Here is a 12,733-nt window from a genome sequence, read left to right on the forward strand (position 1 = left end):
TCCGTCCCTTTATACATGCTGTTCCGTATCACAGATTGGCTATTTATGTGCACAGACCGCAATTGTTTTGGAACACGATAAAATACTCATCTGGTATCTTAGAAGTCCTGCAAATAGGCTACGCACGGCCTTCCTTATAGCACACAGGAATAATTCAAGAGGAATGCTCTAACCACACTGAAGCTCTTCCAATCTGGAAGAGGAAACCATGAGGTTTGAAAGTCCTGGCTTTCCAAGCCATGCTAATGGCCATCCTTTAAAATAGGAAACCCACAGCTAAAGTACTTTCATCTTTGCTGCTGCGCCCTGAGCTTTGCCAAGTGTATGCTGACCCAGACCAAAATTAACACCTTACCAAAATAATTATTGGAACAGCCTTGCTGGTGTAAGTGTCCAAACTGAGCGTGTGTTTATACTTAAAACTTCTACAGTTCTGTCAAAAGCACGGGTTAATTCTATAAATTACAGGCCTATGAAAACAGTCAGCAGTTAGTAGATATTACCAAGAATGAGGAACTTAAATCTAGCTCTTATTAAATATATTTAGGAAATAATGCAAATTGGGATTTTAAACCAAAACCACCTCCCCACGCACCTTCCCACACACCTCCTCCTGTTATTTATTCTGAGAACTCCTTATGGCTTGTTAAGGAGCATCTTTCAGGCAGCACCTTGTATCATTGCTCACGTACACAACAAAATCTTTTAAGAATATCTTAGCTCCAGGGGTGCAGAAATCAGTGCTTAAAAAAAAACCCGAAACACTTTGTATTTTGCTGTTTAGATTCCCATACTGATATTTTAGGCTTATTCAGCTACAGCAAATAATTTTTTGTTAAATAGAACACTTCAATGCAAACAGTGCTCCAAGAAAGTTTAGTTTTCAGCTAGCTGCTCATTAGGAAAAGTTCCAACAACAAGAATTAACTTGGAGCAAAGAGGCTGAAGTGCAGCACGATGGCAAAAGCCTTAATTTTTAAGCTTGTCACCCAACAGCCAAACATCACTCAGAAGGATCCAGGCACTATTAGCAGAATTTAGGCTCAACTCTCACAACTTCCTTCCTTCTTCCAAAGCAGAGGATAAAAGGTGGAATTCTATCTATCCTCTAGAGCTCAAACACCAAGATTTAGTGATCTGGCCCAAGAAAGGTCAAATGACAAAATGCCTTTTGAAGTACCCCTAAAGTTTTGATAGCAACAGGGTCATAGAAAGTGAAGAAAGGACCTCAATAATGGCTTAATGGATTGCAATTTTTTACTCTTTAAAAGCAATCCTGACTAATTTAGTGGCATTTTATTTTGGAAGCATTAATTTATCAGCTGGGGTTTATAGTCACAGTGTCATATCATAGCCAGGCTAACACACTGAAACTCTAATGGATGTATTAAACAGTTCCTTTAAGGGAAGCAACAGATCTCTACTTAGAATAACTCCTTAATACTATTAGAAAATTAAGTAGTAATTTATAGCACAGACTACAGCTGGCTAGGGTCAGATCCCCTGTAGTGATTTTGCTGATCCAGAAATTAAATCTAGTCCAAGAGAAGCTAACCTAGAACCTCCAATATTGCCGGGTTAGCACTGCACAGGCTTTGTGTCTTGTACAAACACACCCGATTTTCATATGCTGAGTTTTACAGCTCTGCAGTCTATTGATTGTGTAGCATTGCATGGAAATCAAACAGGAGAACTGGTTTTTATCTTTGATCAAATGAGATTTCAACTTGTTTGCAATTTCTTCCTGGTTTCCGTGGGAAGAACAAACTCTGTAACACTGATACCTATTTCCCTGGGGTTTCCTTAAGCATTTTCTAGAAATTTTCAAGGTAGTGGATAGAAAGCAGCACTTTCTTCTTTTCTGTCTACTTATTGGAGCTGCAACTGAACATTAGAATGGTGGAAGAATTTAAATCCTGCAGCTGCATGTGTCTGATGGTCAGTTCTTTGATGAGTTTTAAGAAATGTGACACTTCAGTAAGGTCTTTTGAATCACAAAACTATCATGAGCTGAAAGTTTTATTACAAATGGGGAAGCAAAAACTGTCTGTTCTGCAACAGTGAAGGAAATTGCTCTTTGAAAAAGAGCAGGCAGTTTTAGTCAATTTAGTTCTGTCTTAAAGAGCAAGGACAGGATACACAGAGAACTTCCATCATCTCAGAAGAAATTCCTCTTCAAGGTCTCTGAAAGGTATTACAGATATTACTATTTTATTTTTTTAAAGCCCTTGTCCGATTCTTTATTTTCCTGTTTGGAAAAGGCCGTTAGACAGGATAAGAGGGGGACCATTTACTTTCTCTTGGAGAAGCTTTTTTGCCTGCTCAGATGCTCTTGTCCAATGCCATAGACATTTGGGAGAGAAAGAAATAGTCAGTGGTTACAAACTATTTTCTCTTTCCTTGACCCTACAAGCAGATATGGGCAGCAAGGGAAACACTGACTTAACATGTAAATCCCATCAGTAGGGCAGCGATGGGAGAGTAGATTGATTTGTGTATTGATGCAATAGGCCACTCACCATTTTCCTAGCCATAGGCTGAGTAGTTTCAATAGCACTTTCTCAAAGTCAAAGGATGGAAATGTTGTGTTAAGTTGCAACCCCAGGGAGCGGTGGTTTTGTTTTTCACTAGTTGACTTCAGACATGGCCCACCTAAGGTGTTTTTTTTAAATTCAGAAACACAGCTGTGTACATACCTCAGCTGTAAATATTAACCTCACCAGAATGTGGCAAATCACTGTTGTGGATTAGCCCTATGGAATCTATGCAGGTGTCTCACATCATAACAGATCAACACCCAAGAAAGCCCTATTGAAATTATAGCTTGATGAGGCAATAGGACAAAACAGCTAGAAACAATTCTCACTGTCACAGTCATTAAAAGGACATTAAAAAAAAAAATTAAGAGCCCAAACAAGCTTCTTAGCAGACTAAGTCTTAATTATCTTGAAGGCTGCCTCTCCCTGCACAATCCCTGGCTAGCCTAGACAGCAGTGATTCCAGTTCTAACTGAATTTGTGTTATGAGGCTAGGAACATTTGGAGACTCTGAGAAAATTACACTGAGAATTCTTGTATCTGATTGTAATACCAGTTTGAGAAGAAGAACAGGTTAGGCAACCAGTGCAAAACGAATTCACGTGGGTCAAGGCTGCATGGCAATTCCAAAGCCTGGACAGCCAAGACAAATGGACTAACTACCCGGTCACACAATTCCATCACAGGTTGTCTATATTTTTGTAGTTATACCTATCAATAAAAGGGATGTGCATGTTAGCCCAGAGAGGCAGGAATAATGAGCAGAGTCCTCTGCTTTGCAGCCACTGTTTGTTCCCAGAGTTCGTTCTCACCTTTCCGGGAAGTATTCTAACAAATACTGCTAAGCACACAACTTTAAGTTTCTCTCAGAAGCCAAGCTGATCAGCTATCCATTCTCACATACACAGGAAGGGGGGCGGGGCGGGGGGGAAGCAAGAAAATGTGTGTGCAGACACCAATAGGCCAAGTGTTTCCAACTGCAAACTCAGCCCCAGTTTCATCTTTCTGCAATATGAGCATTTGAAATTTGGCTCGAGTTAAAGATGTTCACATCCTGATGCACTCCAACAGATTGTACTGCTCCAGTACGTGCAGTCTGTATCTTTATTTTGTACTTCACATGGCATGTGGTGTATTTTGCAGCTTCAGAACTATTTTAGTCTTCGTCATCACTGAAGAACGTCATCCTAGATGTGAGGTAGATCCAGTCAGATGGATGCTGCTCAGAGATGTATTTGAAGCGATACTGCAACGTGCAGAAGTTATTCCGCGGCATATATTTCAAACAAAAAAAATCTCTGCTTTACTTGATCTGAGTATTTAAAGCTAGTTCCTATAAAGAATAAAAATCTACCAGCCCCCTGTTACGGCACAAGAAACAGCTTACAGGTAGGTCAGCAGCATCCTCTTAATAAAGAAATAAATATGTAAATGGCAATGCATGTCAAAGTCAACACCAGGGAATAGCTGCTGAAAGTTTAGCTACAAACAGCTGCGCACATTAAGCCCATCTTAGGCATTTGACTTTGCTGCCAGCTGTAGCTAAATGTTTGTTATGCCCTCACTTATATGATCAAAATAAATTTAATAATCACAGACTATTAAATAAAGTAACAGAACAGTATGAGTAAAGCTATCAGCCACTTACATAATGCGCAATAACGATTTAACTTGTTGCAAAAATCTTTAAAGATAGTGACAGGAAACCTGAAAAGCCAAATTGAAACCAAGGACATTCAGGCAAATGAAGTCAAGTAATCTTTGCTTCTGCCTGAAGCAAAAGGCCATGTAGAGTCTCAGAAAGCAGCGCTCCTCACTTCACCTCTTCTACAGTACCAAAGGAGCTTGCAGCCCAAAGTTTCATGGACATCTTCATAATTTTCTTCTCTGGAGCAACCAATTTAGCTGTTTCCATATGCACGACTAATAAGTATGACACCGGCCATTTCAGAACAGTAATGCTCTTGAAATACATCAGCATCTATTACAGAGGGACTACAATGCTGGATTCTAGTCAGTGCCCTGCAATGAAAGAGGGAATTATCATGCTATAGATGCCCTGTGGAAAACCTCCCACACAGTTATACTTTGAAAAGTATTCTTCTCATCACACTAATTCCCATGTGAAGCAAGTTGCAAAAGCTTGCTCAATATAATCAAGTGCAACAAATCCATCCAAACCTAGGAATTTGAGCCTCAACTTCAACATGCCTTTTGTCTGTATTGCAGATTTTACATTTAAGCAAATTTGAAAGATTTCCTGCCATCTTAACAGCCCTGCTACATTAGGAATCCAGCTCTTCTCCTTAGTCTTCCTTGGAGCTGCATTGCTGAGCAAAGGACCTGGCGGAGAGAGATAAGGCAAAAGGACTTCAAGACCATCAGCTGGTTAATGTTTATTTGTCTCTTAAGCTGAGAAATGAAGACATCCTGAAGCAAGATGCAAACATTTAAAATGACACACTATGCACAGAACACAGTACTATGGATTCAAACATAGATAACAGATTCCAGCTCTTGCAATTAGTGTAAATTCTTATTCACAAGCTCAAATACATCTTGTACATGCATACAATGATTAGAGCAACAAAAACAAAAGCGTAAACAGGTAGACAGAAGGTGAAGGACCTGAGCAAATCCCAAGCTGTGATTCCAACCACAAAGCCAGCTGCAGACAGCGCAGGGATCCAGCAGTGCAAAATATGCCATTGCATCAAGCCTGCACTCTGGCAGGCTATTCATCTCCCGCCTTTGTTACTGGGAAATTGCTTCCGAGAAAGCGGCTGTTGCCCTAAACAGAATATCCACATACTGACCAGCTTTGTTGCAGAGCAAGTATTGACGCAATTTGAACAAGACAGCATTTATCTGGAGCAACAGAGGCAGGAACACTTTTTTCCCCTGTTTTTAAAGCCTCCAGGGAGCCTCTTCTGCTGTGAAATGATGCTGTGTCCCAGGCGTGAGCTTCACACATCCACAGGGATACCCAAACTTCATTCCGTGATCTCCATCGAGAACTTACGTGGCCTCTTCCGGGGTCTGGCTCTTGCCCAGGTAAATCCACACCACTGTGGACTTTCATGTCTAAAGGCTCAGCTCTAACACACCAATATGTCACAACCACAAAAGCTCAACATTTTTTTTGACTGGCTACCAAGTAAAAAACCTTTTCCACTGCTTGACATTTTCAGTGCTGAGGCTACCAGGCTCTACTGAAAGACTCTGGAAACACAGCAGTTATTTGAAACACTGCAGCTCGGACTACTTAGAGGCACTTAATTTATTCCAACAGAATCTTATTCCAACAGTCCAAACGGGAGCTGTGAGCATCCTGCTCCATTCAACAGTAGGAACTGGTTTCCACAAAAACACGCACCCTCAACGGTTTTGAGATTTTTCCTGAGGAGCGGCAACATTTAAGTACATGCACAAGCACTGCCATACCCTCCACTAGAGAATTAATCTTTGGCCAAGACCGTTACAGAGGCTAACGTGCTTAGCTTGGATCCCGACACTGTTTTATTCTTTAGGGTTTCTAAACGCGTATGTGATCTTCCTGTGTAAAACGAAGCAGACATCAAATTCAATTTCTTCAGCAAGAGCTTTGATAAATTATGCAGAGAAAGACTCACATTCAAATGCCGATATACTCATTGGGAACTCAAACCACAGGTTTGAATCAACATTTTGCATTTAATCTTTTGAGAGGAATACTTAGCAGATTAAAGCAAATCTGCCCCTCTCTATTTCAGGCCACAATTATTGTAAGTCCACCAGACTAAGAAGTCAACCAACGTTCGGTATTACTGAATTATACTAATTCATGCAGATTCCTCTAGGGCCATTTTTGGCAAGTTATTAGTCTCAATATGAACGGAAAAAAAACGAAACACTGATAAAAATCCCTACTACTACACTTAGACCTGGCAATGTGTCATGGCAAGTTCAAAACCATACAGGGAATTTGGTGATTAAAAGCTTTATGCTGGAGGTTACCATACATCTAAGCAGAGACCAGCTTCTGTTGTCAATATGCAATCCAAATCCGTTTGAAATCTAACATGAGTGCATAATGTTTATTGTAACAGATGGTATCGGCAAGATTTTTTCTTTTTGTTGCTGTCACTTCACACTACGCAATGACATCATAACTAGTGGGATTCATCAACCCAAAATCCAAAACAAAAGGGACAAAGCTTTTGGCAGGGAGCTGGAGCTAAAAATAACATAAGAGCCTTTAAAGAAAAGCCCAAAGATTAAAAATGCAAATGTTTGGCTTTTGATTTAAGCATCTCAGTACTGATGTCAGCGTAGGGCAACTCCTGGAAAATACCAAGTAGTTTCCCAAACCTCTGTTTCATCTTTGCAACAACATCATCAGAAGAGGATTTTTGAGGTCTCCTCAATGACTATTTTAGTGCTTTGAGGTGGCAGATTAAAGCACCCCAGCACAGCACCTGTGTGAAGAAATGCAAGTCCTTGTTATAGCAAAGAGTTATCATGCTCTCTTCTTTTCAAGAATTGAAAAACCCCAAACACTGACCAACACCTTGAAACATGTCAGATGTTTGAAAATATAACCAAAGCCGCAAATGCTCCTTGGAAGAAAAGACCTAAATGAGGAAGGGAACTTTCAAGGTTAAACACTACTTTTCTTTAAACATGAAGGTATTGGTAAGGAGATGATAATTAGCTACTCTTAAATGGAAACTTCACTAATATCAACTCCTGTTACAGTGAGGAACCACTGCCCAGCCATCCCTGCGTGTTTGTCTCTCTGTCCTTGACCTGAATCAAAACACACTTTTGACTGTCGTAATTTTGTTAGAGAGAAGCTTACTGCATGAAATTACCTAAATGCATCCCTGTCACTGAGCCAAAGCCTGGGATCCGAGTGCTGAAGCACAGTTACCATCCACGCTGCACCTTCGCATGATACCACGGATTAGTCACGTTGTCAATGCAAAGTGAACCCTAATGCAGCCCATGACTCAGTGCCTTACCCCGGAGCTACAGCACACAAAGCTTTACCCAGACTACCAGCACACAAGAGTCACTTCCCACCTTCTGTGGCTTTTGGGTTTGCTTTTTTTTTTTTGAAAAAAAATTATACTGGCAATTTTTAAGCCCTTCATATTTGGCGACCTGAACAACTTGAACTCAAAGTCATCATTTCATAATGATTTTCAGTTAGCCTCAAAACACAGAAAAGCCATCCGAGCCAAACAACTATCGATTTTGTCTCCTCTGTAAACTCCTCTGAAGCTCACGCTGCACAGAATAATAACTTCAGGCCCCGCATCATGAACCGAAGGGCTTGTCTGCCCACAGCAGCCTGCTGTACTGACCTGTGCAGGAAATCCCAGGAGTTGAAATAACTGGTGAAACTTTCCAAGGTTACAAAGAGGAATCCCCCAGAAAGGCACCCGCAAAGATTACACTAAACTCTGCAGCCAGTGTTTCAGGCTTGAGAGCTAAGAATTCCCCCAAACCATTGCTAATACATACATATTCAGAACCAAATCTGCCTGCAACAGAAAATACAAGACTTTCTGGACCATGCCTCATCCATCAGTGCCCTCTCTTAGGAAATGAAGAGAACCAACACGTGATTTGACTTTCCAAAGTGAAATAAAACATCGAATAACACAGAAAGCAGTAACATTTGACTCTGCACGCTAGTTAGGAGTCACTAGCACACTGCTAAAGATATAAACCAAAATAAGTCTGCAATGTATAACTTTGTACAAGAACACGATCATTGCTGACAGCACAAAACATTACAATTTTATAACTAAATACACACATGGGTCTCTCTCTCAAAACTAGTGAACACACTCTTTTCTCTACCAGCTATATACAAACCACCCACTGTAATACTTCAAAATGAAGCCCTGTAAGCAGCTTAGCTGCATGCGTTTCTGATCAGGTGGACACCTGATTACATAAAGCCATGTTTTGCTGCTGGAAAGATTAGTTTAACACCATTTGCAGAACATCAGTATTTTGATCATTCATCTCAAGTTGGAACTTAAACTTTTACAAACACAAGTAAAGATGAAATTTTGCATTTTAACCATCAGCCCAATCAGACTGTGGAGCAAGAATGAGAATTTATCGACCATTTAAAAGCCATACTGGAAGGTGAATTTGATTTTGCCTTTTTTTGTACGTGGATTTTCCATGTTCTCGCATGAGGTAGTATAGCTTTGAGAAGGCGCAATCAGAAATATGTTTAACTACAACTGCGAAGGCAGATGGGGGTGAATATTCCCACAGGAATTCAAAAATTAGAAGCAGCAAAAATCTAACATTAAGAAATGACTGTAAAACTACCCAGTCAAACTATTTCTCCTTGTGCACTGTCTCATAGGAGCGAGGGTTCATTTCTTTCTTGCCCCTATAGCACCCAACTAGCCCTCTTTAAATAAGAGCAGTAACATGCTAAAGCTGCCTTTTAGGCTAGAACCAGGGGGAAAAAAAAATAAGCATGCCATTTTGGTCAAACCATGATGAAGAGAAACCTTGCCATTTCCTCCACTCACATCTTCATTCTTACTGCTTTATAAGCCACACTAGTAAGCATACAATAAATATTTACAACAAATATTTATACAGAAGAGTTACAATGTTGTCAATCAATATCCTCTCCCTCTCCCCACAAACCTGACACTCACTGGCACCTATAGGAAGATGAATATGGAAATACTGGAATGGGAATTACAAAACTGATACAGTCAAAGTGCCCTAAGGACTCCATTTAAGATAAACCCTGCAATAGGATATGTTATTTGCCCGTGACAAACTCACTGCTAGCAGAGAATGCAAAGCATGGCCATTAGAGGTATAGACAACATTTTGGAGAAAAAAGGGTTTATCTTGCAAGTTCAAGTACCCTTTGGAATTAGAAGCCTTACGAGAAGGGTTTCTAGGCCATCGCAAGTATTTGAAGCATTCCAATTAAAAGCGAGCACCATCTTAAATTAACATGTTTCAGAGGTGCTGACCGCATGAACTAAAAATCAATGACACCGAGTTTTACCACACCTAAGTAGCAGGAGTGCAATCATCTGAAGGATTACGTCAACTCGGAAAACCTAAGTAGTTAATGAGAAGAGTCTGAAATGCCAAAGTGTAGAAAAGACCGCAGTAAACCCTTTGTTATTCTAACAAGAGAGAGATAATTGGGGATTGCGTATTTCTCTTGTATTTTCACCTGCAGACCAAGGTTATGGTTTAAGCGTATTTGTAGAGGCAGATGCTGCAGTCAAAATAACTTCTGTATACAAGATCAAGTCCATATACTTCCAAAAGACACAGGGGGAAAAAAAAAAAAAAAAATCACAGGTAGTTATCTAGAAAGATGCATAATTGGCCTTTAGAACACAGTGCATTAATCCTTCCTTGCACTCTAAGGTGCTGAAGGAGGAGCACCATATATTAATAAAGCTCATATCCAGCTAAAGCCACCTACAGAACAGGTTTTGAATCACTCTCAGGCGATGCAACAAACATATTAACAAAAAAATAATTTCATCCCTAGAAGAGATATTAATGTCTAAATAACATTTAAGAGAGGTGATAAATACTTCACATGTGGAACAAGGAGAGCTGAAGGCGCTCTCCAAAGAGCAGAGCTTATCTTCACATGGCATTCTACAAAGCAGGAGAAATTCCAGAGCCTCTCTGCAATATCAGATGTCCATCTGATTTGCTTTATTTCCTTATACGTGCTTCTGCTTCAGAGGAGCTTTTGTTGAGGCTTACAAGAGGCATCGCATATAATCGCTTTCGTACAAAAGTGTATTTCCCAACACTCACTGGGAAGGGAAATTTCAAGAACTGAAAATAAGCTGAAGACCAGAGGCTCAGGACTGGAATTTTACTGAGCTGTTTCTACCCAGGGTTTAAACACAAAAGTGGAAATTTCCCCTAGGTGGAGTTCTTTTGTTCAATGCAGCAGGCAATCAGAAGTCCCTGAGGTCTGCAGAAATGGCACAAGACTGATATTTTTTGTCGGTAAGAATTTAAGCACACAATACAAAAATAATCACATGAAATGCATGATTCTGCTGTAAAACACACTGCCGGGTTTTTTCCCTCATCCCAAATCCTGGTCACTTGAAACAGGCAGGTAACAGGCGTAAGCATTCCAGATAGCTTTGGAAAATGACCACTAAAGCCAAACGTGATTAAAAAAAGCAATATCGAGTCTGCATCGCCTCAGATTTGATTATACAAAAAGGTCAAGTGATAAAAAAGAAACTTTGCATCTTTAGAGGCCTCGAGGGCACAGCAGAGGTACTTTATCATTGGAATACAGATCAAATTAGAATAGATTTATTTTCTTTTTCCAGTTGGCATCAGTGCCCTATTTGAAGTTCTCGGGGACTTCACAACCAAAACACGGCAGTCGCTGAATTCAGACACAACCCTAGGACACATATTACTATGGAAAGAAAACAACATTAATTGCTGGGTATCAATGATTTCTCTAAGCTCTTCTATTCAAATTCATTTGGAGGAGAGCCTGTGAAAGGTTATCTGCCATCAACATGATGATCTGAAAGGGAGACTGACTGTCACCAGCACAAACCCTTGGGAACGCCTATTCAAAGGTTTACATACCGATAATTTAAAGAGAGAAAAAATCTGCCACTCCCCTTCCTCTGTGCAGGCAAGAAAAACAAATTGTAGTCGATAAGAAGATTATCGGGTGTTCTAGGGACAGGGACTGGTAGCTAAGATAATCAAGCGAAAGAAAATCCACCTAATGGGACCGTGCCAATCCTACTAAACTAATAACTGCAGACATTGCCACGCATTTTCCTTAACTCCAGTACAATTTCAAACGTCATCTTTATTATTAAAAAAACTCTCGCATGTTTTTCCATTGCAATACTTGATATAATTCAGTAACAATCACAGTATTAAAAAAAACAAGTAACCATTTCACCTCCAAGCTCTGCATGAAGATACTATCCTGGCGGTAAGAAAGACTCGTGAGCTGCAGTCCCCCCCCAGACAAGACAATGGGAGAGGATGCAGCAAAAAATCAGAATTAAAATGTCACAGTTGACACTTGATGTCAGCAGGAATGGCTGAACAGACCGGAGAGGCACTGAGGACAGCCCGGTGCACTGACATAACCCCACACTAGCACCGATCACCATCCTCTGCAAAAGGAGGGCGCAAAAACAGGTTCATTTCAATCCTTCTCCAAGAGGTCGACACCCCCATTCTCAGGAGCTGCCGAGGGGTGACACTGCTGCTGTCCCCTCTCTGCCAAACCCTTTGCCAACCCTGCGATCTGCTCCATCCGATACGCACGAGGCTTCGGAATAAAATCACAGATAGGTTTATTTTCCAACTTGGCATTTTGTAACACGCGTCCATAAGCAGCGGCAGCTTCCAGAAGGGACATGCATAGCAGCCGAATTTGTCTCGGATGTGGCAGAGGAAGTGACCTACAGCTGGAGGAGTTTCCAAACAGGTGGAAGAGATTAATTAGGTTTAACCCAGCCACCCAGGACCGTCCCCTACCACCAAGGCAATGACGAGGAACCTGATCTGCGCTTTAGCTACACACCCTCTGCGCAGCCTTACGAGTCTTAAGTTCTCTTTCCTGCAAGATAGCCTCCCCGCAAGTTTTTCCAAAGCCAATTATCGCCACGTTCCATTGATTTATAGAAATTTAACAGAAAGGCTGGTACGAAGTAGGCAGAATGCTATTCCTCAAGAGCAGCCGAGTACACAAGTCACTGACTAAACCAATTTCACAAGACGTATGTTAAAAATGTTAAAGAACCACACTTATTGCTAGTTAGTAATTACTGAAGCTTAGGGCTTCAGATTCTTGTGTCACACTGAGGTAGATGTTCTGCTTAACCAAGCTCGGCAAATTTTACCATAAACTGTCAAATCAAGCCATTCACAAACAGCCACAAGCCTGCCCTTCACCCAGCTCTAAATAACCCAGAACCTGAACAAGACGGACGCAGCCGCTTTGCGTTTCCAAACAACATCCAGGTGTAGATTATTAAACTCTATTTCTGTGCCATGTTTAAAGCTCAGGGTGCACTTTGCTCTTTGTTTTGCTGTTTCACTCTAGTGTAAAGTTTTTATATAGCCCATTTTTTTTTCCTATTCATCTTGTCATTTAGATCGCTAAATTACACAGAATTGTAATTTTTAGG

At 40.7% G+C, this 12,733-nt stretch overlaps 1 protein-coding gene across 4 annotated transcripts in view; it reads right to left on the reverse strand.

The window, feature by feature from the left end:
* The window catches only part of APLP2 (amyloid beta precursor like protein 2), a 42,056-nt gene that overhangs the window by 28,331 nt on the left and 992 nt on the right, over positions 1 to 12,733 (reverse strand). The gene's annotated exons all lie outside the window — the stretch shown is intronic.

The sequence above is a fragment of the Caloenas nicobarica genome, chromosome 26 (assembly GCF_036013445.1).
Source record: "Caloenas nicobarica isolate bCalNic1 chromosome 26, bCalNic1.hap1, whole genome shotgun sequence".
Taxonomy (NCBI): Eukaryota; Metazoa; Chordata; class Aves; order Columbiformes; family Columbidae; genus Caloenas; species Caloenas nicobarica.